The sequence below is a fragment of the Rhinopithecus bieti genome, unplaced genomic scaffold, assembly GCF_001698545.2.
Source record: "Rhinopithecus bieti isolate Rb0 unplaced genomic scaffold, ASM169854v2 scaffold_4640, whole genome shotgun sequence".
Classification (NCBI taxonomy): Eukaryota; Metazoa; Chordata; class Mammalia; order Primates; family Cercopithecidae; genus Rhinopithecus; species Rhinopithecus bieti.
The window spans coordinates 640,243-649,986 of record NW_016804643.1 but is presented as its reverse complement, the minus strand read 5'-3'; positions in this window follow the sequence as shown (position 1 = coordinate 649,986).

The following is a 9,744-nucleotide window of genomic DNA, read 5'->3' as shown; positions in this document are numbered from 1 at the left end:
AGCAGATGCTATGAAGAACAGTTTAACAGTTCCTCAAGAAACCAAACACAGAATGAACATATTCTGCAGCTATTCCTAGTTATATACCCAAAGGAATTGAAAGCAGAGACACAAACAGACACTTGTACTCTAATATCATTGCAGCATTATTGATAATAACCAAAAGGTGGAAGCAACCCAAATATCCATGAACAGATGAATAGATAGAAACATGTTGCATGTACATATAATGGAATATTATTCAGTCAGAAAAAGGAATGAAGTTCTGGTACATGGTACAACGTGGATAAACTTTGGAAGCATTATACACTAAGTGAAATAAGCCAGGCACTAAAGGACAAATATTGTATAAGTCCACCTACATGAAGTACCTATAATAGTCAAATCATAAAGACAAAGTAGAATAGTGTTTACCAGGGGCTGGGGAAAGGGAAGAATGGGCAGTTACTGTTTAATAGGTATGGATTTTCAGTATGGGATGATGAAAAAGTTCTGGAGATGGATAGTAGTGATGGTTTTACAAGAACGTGAATGTATTTAATGCCATTGAACTGTACACTTCAAAATGACTAAAATGGAAATGTTTATATTATATATACTTTACCAAAATAAAAGAAGGTAGGCATAGTCTTTTCCAAATGATTTTAAAAGACAAGATCTTTTGTAAGAGACTGATTACCATCATGTTAGAAAGGTGAGGTAGCAATAGCAAAATAATCATGAGTTTACTCCCAAACACGGAAAAAAATCAAGAATAAATATCCTCTAGTGGTTATAACAAATAGCAGTGGTAGGGGTTATCTTTTTCTTGTTCCTGTTCTTTAAAGAGATACATCTGAAGTTTTTCCATTAATATTTTATGAAGGTTTTGCTATATGATCTTTGTCAAGTAAAGGAAATTTCATTCTGTTAAGTTTACTAAGTTTCTTTATGTGAAAAATCTTTGGAAGTGTTTCTAAAAATATAGCAGAACATAATTTATTCGGTATGTCTGGGATCTGACCTGTTCTAGATTAAGAATATTTCCAGGGTTCAGACATCTTACCTCCAAAAAAAGCACAGTGATTTTCAAAATATATGTTTTGGCATAGAAAAATGGCTTGTAATATGGGATGTAAGGTACACAAAAAATAAATTTTAGGCCGTGAGCAGTGGCTCATGCCTATAATCAGCATTTTCGGAGGCCAAGGCAGGCAGATTGCTTCGGCTCAGGAGTTCCAGACCAGCCTGGCCAACATGGTGAAACCCTGTCTCTACAAAAAATACATAAAAAAAGAAAAGAAAAAGGACTAATTTTTAAAAGCAAGGAAATACATAAAAACCCATAAGGCAATGTCACATAAACGCTAGAATTGAAAAAGTAGAAGGTCTGAATGCTCTCTCTTAGCTCATATTTCTTCTTGGAAACAATGGTTAGACGTAAGTAGAGGCTGTTTTGTAGTCAAGGCACCCACTCTCCAGTTCCCCAGAGCTTATTCCACCACGTTATCGTTTCTACACTGGTACAAATGTAATTTGCCATGTATTTTGCCTGCACTGTTTATTATATAATAGAGAACGATTTCTCTATACCAACGTCTCTTTCAAGAGTTGGAAGACAAAGCATGGATTCAAAGATTTAGGTGTTACTTACAAAGTAGAGAACTCTGATTCTCTGCTTTACCTTCAATGTCTACAGCAGTGCTTGGCAAGTATCGGAAACTCAATAATTATTTGCTGATGAATGAATACTAAATAGATCAGGTAAGTGATGTTAGTGGCTTGGACAAGAGTGGTGGCAGTAGAGGCAAAGAAAAGGGGGAAGATTTGAAATACTTTTAAGAGGTGGACATGACAGAATTTGGTGATCAATTTGGGAGAGAAAGAGAGGATCAAGTCAATAGTTTGGTTTGAGCACTTGGGCAGACAGTGAAAAGGAGTATATGGGGTGAGGGCAGACATGGTAAGTATAGTGTTAGATATGTGGCTTTTGAGCTGTCTTCAAGACAGCCAAATGATGTCTCCTTTAGGATATTTGGCAGAAGGCTGTGTGGGTCTGGAGTTTAGGAGAAAGAAGAATGCACCAAAGATAGAGATTTGAGAGTTACTAACACAGAGTCTGTGAAACCATATGGGCGGAAGAGATTACCTAGGGCTTGGGTAGAGAACAGGAATGGACAAAGGAAACCGAAAATAAGCAGCTAAAGAGATGGGAGGAAAACAACCAGAATATGACATAGAAATCAAGGAAAGGGTGTTTTCAAAGACAAGTGGATGGGTAACAGGGTCAAATATTGCCTAGAGATCATGCAATGCAGACTGAAAAGTATCTACTAGATTTAGCAATACAAGGGCCACTGGGACCTTAATTGTGAGGTTTGGGGGCTTTAGCCAGATGAGTGTGAATAAGGAATGAGGAGATTATGAGAAAAGAGTATCAGCAAGTTTAAACATTTCTATGAAATTTATCTGAAGAAAAGACAGCATGCTCAGTCCCGGGGTGTGGAGTTCAGGGAAATTTTCTTCATTATTATTACTGTTATGTTGGGAGAGGCCTGACATTTTAAATGCTGAGAGAATCATCAGCAAAGGGATAAGAGAAAGAAAGGATAATAGGATGGGTAGACTTCCTGAGAAGATGAACAGAGATGGTATTTAGAAGAGAGATGGAGAGATTGGTTTCGTATAAGAGGAAGAAATACCACTTCCATTGTAACAAGAAGAAAGGAAGAAAGGTAGGTATGGAGGACAATTTATAGACATGATGGCTATAATTTGATGTAGTTCACATTCTCTGTGAAAGAGGTAGACAGACTACCTCTGAGGAGACTAAAGATGGGGTGAAGGTTTGTTATCATTATAAAGAATAATATATAACAAATATATAGAAACAGAAAGTAGAGTGGTTGTTACTGTGGAGTCCTAATTAGGGAAAAGGAATCAGGCTGGCGGGACCAGGGGAAAGCAAAGAGATAAAACAAATAAGCTATAAATATGCCTTTCTTCATGGTTCAGGACATACAAACAAAAAAGGAAGCGGATGAATTATGGGTCCGTTTTTCTTTATGCCCAAGGATATATTGCCCAAGACGTATGGCCGTCCTACTCAGATAATGTACATAACTCACAAACTTACTGCTTACCAACAAACGCCTCAATTTATCAAACATCTCAGCTGACAAAAGAATGCAAGTTATGCTCCCAGTGCATTGGCATTATCAATCAGCCCAAGTTCTATTCTATAAAATCTCCAGCTAACCTTTGTCTCTTTGCAGTCAGCTCGTCTTTTGCAGGCTTCCAGTTGCTTTATTGCAATGTCTTGTCTTTTCTTGTCTTGTCTCTTCTTGTCTTTTCTTTCTTTCTTTTCTTTCTTTCTTTCTTTCTTTTTTTTTTTTGAGATGGAGTCTCACTCTGTCACCAGGCTGGAGTACAGTGGTGCAATCTCAGTTCACTGCAATCTCTGCCTCCCGGGTTCGGGCCATTCTCCTGCCTCAGCCTCCCAAGTAGCTGGGGCTACAGGCGTGCATCACCATGCCCAGCTAATTTTTGTATTTTTAGTAGAGACGGGTTTCACCATGTTTGCCAGGATGGTCTCGATCTCTTGACCTTTTGATCTGCCTGCCTTGGCCTCCCAAAGTACTGGGATTACAGGCGTGAGCCACCGTGCCTGGCTTTTCCTATTTTCTTTCATAAATTTGCCTTTCTTTACAACCATTTTTGGTAAATTATTTTACTCCAGAGCCACTGGCCCAGATTGTTGTCCCTGCCACCCCCCTGTGACAGTTTACCAGGAATGGTGGAGTTGTTTAATGAGTTTCAGATATGCAAGATGAAAAAGTTCTGGAGATCTGTTGCACAACAATGTAAATAAACTTAACACTGCTGAAATGCACACTAAAAAATGGTTAAGATGGTAAAGAAAGAAGTATGGATTGACTAGTGAGACAACCATGATATCAGGCAGTGTTGATGGTCTAGTTTAGTCTGGGGATCATGAATTTATAGTGGTACCAATCTGTGTTACATGATCTTTCTCTTTATTTTGCTAATGCTGCTAACGGCTAAGATGTCTGGGTATAACTCAGTTTACAGAAGGGGAGTGGTGAAAAGTTGTTAAATATACTGGTATAGGGGAAGAAATATGACTTTCTATCTTCCCTTCATGAGTTCTTAGCTGAGACTCTCTGTAACAAAAGACAGATTGAACAAGAGAAAAACAAGTTTAGTAACATGTATACATCTTGTATGCATGGGAGATAACCCAGAGAGATGAGTAAATCTTAAAAAATAAAAATTAACAAAAAAAATTTTCAACTTCAGGCTTAAATGTTATCATTTTCTGAAAACAACAGCAGCAGCAGCAACAACAACAACAAAGAAGGATGTGGAGACAGAGACAGATTCAGTTGAGATGGCCAGCAAAATTACCTTAAACAGAGATAAGGTTTGTTATACAGATTTCAGTTGATCCTGTCTTGATTGTTTAAGAGTCTCTAGTGATTTAGGGCCAGACTGGTGGCTCATGTTTGTAATGCCAGCACTTTGGGAGGACGAGGTGGGCTGATCACCCGAGCTCACGAATTTGAGACCAGCCTGGCCAACATGGCAAAGCCCCATCTCCACTAAAAATACAAAAACAAAACAAAAAAGAAAAAAGAAAAAATTACCCAGGTGTGGTGGTGCACGCCTATAGTCCCAGCTACTAGGGAGACTTAGGCTGGAGAATTGCTTGAACCTAGCAGGCGGAGGTCATGCCACTGCACTCAGCCTGGGCAACAGAGCGAGACTCCATGTCAAAAAAATAAAAAGCCTGTTTAGTGATTTAATAATCAGTGTCTTCTTGGTGCAGAGAGGGAGACATCCTTATCAATGGAGATTTCCTTTATTGAGATAAAAGGACAACTTTTCATAGCTGCTTCTGTGTCTGCAGCTTCCCAGAATAACTAGCTCAGAATAATCAATATGTCAAAGAGGCGTATTTTAGGGTGATGTGTTCCAGTCTCCTATGGTCATATTTTGGGTTGGTGTATCCTGAGTCCCATCATCAGCATCTGAGTGGCTGCAGGAGTGGTCTATAGAGTCTATAGATCAAAATATACCATCCCAAAAAATGTCTCTCTGGTGTAAGGATTATTTTGAGCTGAAGACAATTAATAAAAAGCATATATAACATGAGCTCTCTGCCCTCTCCTATCTGCCTGAGAGTAAAACATACATTTCTTTCTGTGAAGGTGTTCCTACCACCCACTCACACACTTAATGAAGTTGTTGTCACAGGGTTAGCAAGAATAATGGACAGAAATACAATTATAATTAAGCATTTATCAAGCTGCAGTTTGACTCACTTCCTTGTAACCAAAAGGCACATAGCACCAGATTTGCACACCCATTGTTCCTATAGATAGAATTTCTGATATTAAAATCATAAAGTTTTTAAGACAGGTAGGAGCTCTGATACTAGAATCATAAGAATTTTATTTAAAAAGTGCTTGGCCAGGCATGGTGGCTCACACCTATAATCCCAGCATTTTGGGAAGCTGAAGCGGGAGGATCACTTGAGTCCAGGAGTTTGAGACCAGCCTGGGCAACATAATGGGACTCTGTATCTATAGAAACTAAAAGAAATTAGCTGGGCATGGTGGTGCATGCCTGTAGTCCTGTTATGGATGGAAGGTATCTGAGATACTGGCAGCGACTTTCTATGGGTCTGCAGCAACTTCAGTTCTTATCGTCTCAGAAGAAAGAATTCAACCGAGGGGCATAAGGCAGAAGAAGAGACAGAGGTGAGTTTCAGAGCAGGAGTGGAAGTTTATTTTAAAGCCTTTAGAACAGGAAAGAAAGGAAAATTCACTTGGATGAGATCCAAGTGGGCACCTGAAGTTCAAGTGTGGTGTTTAACCCTCATCCTAGGACTTTATAGGTGTATTAGTCTGTTTTCATGCTGCTGATAAAGACATACCTGAGACTGGGCGATTTACAAAAGAAAGAGGTTTAATGGACTTACAGTTCTATGTGGCTGGGGAGGCCTCGCAATTGTGGCAGAAGGCAAAGGCACTTCTTACATGGTGGTGGCAAGAGAGAGCTTGTACAGAGAAACTCCCATTTTTAAAACCATCAGATCTCATGAGATGCCTTCACTATCATGAGAACAGCGTGGGAAAGACCCATCCCCATGATTTGATCATCTCCCACCATGTCTCTCCCACATGTGGGAATTATGGGAGCTACAAGATGAGATTTGGGTGGGGTCACAGAGCCAAACCATATCATTCTGCTCCTGGCCCTTTCCAAATCTCTTGTCTTCACATTTCAAAACCAATCATGCCTTCCCAACAGTCCTCCAAAGTCTTAACTCATCTCAGCATTAACTCAAAAGTCCACAGTCCAAAGTCTTATCCGAGACAAGGCAAGTTCCTTCTGCCTATGAGCCTGTAAAATCAAAAGCAAATTATGTTATTTCCTAGATACAATGGTGGTACTAGCATTAGGTAAATACAGCCATTCCAAATAGGAGAAATTGGCCAAAACAAAGGGGCAACAGGGCCCATGCAAGTCCAAAATCCAGCAGGACAGTCAAATCTGAAAGCTCCAAAATGATCTCCTTTGACTCCATGTCTCACATCCAGGTCATGCTGATGCAAGAGGTGGGTTCCCATGGTCTTGGGCAGCTCCACCCCTGTGGCTTTGCAGGGTAAAGCCTCTCTCCTGGCTGCCTTCATGGGGTGGCATTGAGTGTCTGCAGCATTCCCAGATGCATGGTGCAAGCTGGCAGTGGATCTAGAATTCTGGGGTCTGGAGGACAGTGGCCCTCTTCTCATAGCTCCACTAGGCAGTACCCCAGTAGGGACTCTGTTTGGGGGCTCCTACCCCACATTTCCCTTCTGCACTGCCCTAGCAGAGGTTCTCCATGAGGACCCCGCCCAACAGCAAACTTCTGCCTGGGCATCCAGGCGTTTCCATACATCTTCTGAAATCTAGGCAGAAGCTCCCAAACCTCAATTCTTGACTTCTGTACACTCACAGGTTCAACACCACATGGAAGCTGCTAAGGCTTGAGGCTTTCACCTTTTGAAGCCATGGCCCAAGCTCTATGTTTGCTCCTTTCAGCCATGGCTAGAGTGGCTGGGATGCAGGGCATTAAAGTCCCTAAGCTGCACACAGCACGTGGACCCTGGGCCCAGTCCACAAAATCACTTTTTTCCTCCTAGGCCTCTGGGGCTGTGATGGGAGAGGCTGCCACAAAGGTCTCTGACATGCCCTGGAGACATTTTCCCCATTGTCTTGGTGATTAACATTCAGCTCCTTGTTACTTATGCAAGTTTCTGCAGCCAGCTTGAATTTCTCCTCAGAAAATACGATTTTCTTTTCTATTGCATTGTCAGGCTGCAGATTTTCCAAACTTTTATGCTCTGTTTCCCTTTTGAAACTGAATGCCTTTAACAGTACGCACATAGCCTCTTGAATACTTTGCTGCTTAGAAATTTCTTCCACCAGATACCCTAAATCATCTCTCTCAAGTTCAAAGTTCCACAAATCTCTAGGACAAGGGCAAAATGCTGCCAATCTGTTTGCTAAAACATAACAAGTGTCACCTTTGCTCCAGTTCTCAATAAACTCCTCATCTCCATCTGAGACCACCTCAACCTGGACCTTATTGTTCATCTCACCATCAGCATTTTTGTCAAAGCCATTCAGCAAGTCTCTACGAAGTTCCAAACTTTCCCACATCTTCCTGTCTTCTTTTGAGCCCTCCAAACTGTTCCAGCCTCTGTCTGTTACCCAGTTCCAAAGTCACTTCCACATTTTAGGTATCTTTTCAGCAACACCCCACTCCACTGGTACCAATTTACCATATTAGTCCATTTTCATGCTGCTGATAAAGACATACCCAAGACTGGGCAATTTACAAAAGAAAGAGATTTAATGGGTTTACATTTCCACATGGCTGGGGAGGCCTCACAATCATGGCAGAAGGGGAAAGGCACTTCTTACATGGTGGTGGCAAGAGAGAGCTTGTACAGAGAAACTCCCATTTTTTAAACCATCAGATTTCATGAGACCCAATCACTATCATGAGAACAGCACAGGAAAGACCCATCGTCATGATTCAGTTTTCTCCCGCCAGGTCCCTCCCACAACACATGAGAATTATGGGAGCTACAGGATGAAATTTGGGTGTGGACACAGAGCCAAACCATATCAATAAGCTTGCCTCTTTCCCATGATTCTTCCCTTAGGATGGGCTGTCTGCATGCACAGTGCCCTTCTTACCCTTGGAAAGTGAGCACACATGTGCAATGTGTCTAGGCAGTTATACACGTGCCCATCGGAGGCTTTCTTCCCTTGTCCAATGGAGTGTCCCTGGAAGGTCATACTTCACCATTTTGTCTCTTAATGTGCATGCCCAGGAAGTTGCTTCTCCTTGGCATCTGCATGCAGCTAACACTTTAATTTTTTTTGTTTATTTGTTTTCTTTTAAGACAGAATGTCACTCTGTCACCCAGGCTGGAATACAGTGTCACAATCTTGGCTCACTGCAACATCTGCCTCCCAGGTTCAAGCGATTCTCCCATCTCAGCCTTCCGAGTAGCTGGGACTACAAGTGTGTACCACTAAGCCCAAATAATTGTTATATTTTTTGGTAGAGACAGGGTTTCACTATGTGGGCCAGGTTGGTCTTGAACTCCTAACTTCACATGATCCACCTGCCTTGGCCCCCCAAAGTGCTGGAGTTACAAGCATGAGCCACCCTGCCTGGGATTTTTTTTTTTTTTTTTTTTTTTGAGACAGAGTTTCACTCCTTCACCTAGTCCAGAGTGCAGTGGTGCCATCTCAACTCACTGTAACCTCTGCCTCCAGGTTCAAGTGATTCTCATGCCTCAGCTTCCTGAGGAGCTGGGATTACAGGCATGTACCACAATGCCTGGCTAACTGTTTTTTTGTATTTTTAGTAGAGGCAGGGTTTTGTCTTGTTGGCTAGATTGTTCTTGTACTTCTGACCTCAAGTGATCCACCTGCCTTGGCCATCCAAAGTGCTGGGATTACAGGCGTGAGCCAATGTGCCCAACCTAACAGTTTCATGGTAATAGCTGTGGATCATCAGGAGATTGTCTCTCCCTGTCACTGACTGCCAAATTATTTTTAGAGAGTCAGCGTGAAAACTGTTGAACCATCATCTGACATTCCTAGTGGGTGGGGAGGAAGAGCACTGTCCTGCCCTACACATGCCTATTTAACTACCTGTAAGAGTCCCAGCCACTCAGGAAGCTGATTTGGGAAGATTGCTTGAGCCCAGAAGGTTAAGGCTGAAGTGAGCTGTGATTGTGCCACTACACTCAGCCTGAGCAACAGAGTGAGACAGTGTCTAAAAAAAAAAAAAAAAAAAAAAGTGCTTAAGCAGATTCCAAATTCCAGTGGTACAACTTGAATGTTTGAGGAGCCCCCCCAAAGGAACTGAATCAACATGAGGATACAGTTTCTTTGAGCCCAAGAGGTCAAGGCTACATTGAACTGTTACTGTGCTACTGCACTCCAGGCTGGGAGACAGAGTGAGACTCTGTCTAAAAAACAAACAAACAAACAAACCAGTTTATTCATCTCCTTCTCCCATGGTTTCACTCTATAATTTTCTACAAATCAACAGTCTCCATACTTCAGCCCACTGCAAAATCCTTAAAATCTCTAACCCCGAACTCCTTGGGGAGATGGATTTGAGATTTCTTCTTGTCTCCTTGTTTGCAGCCCTATGATTAAAACTCTTTATCT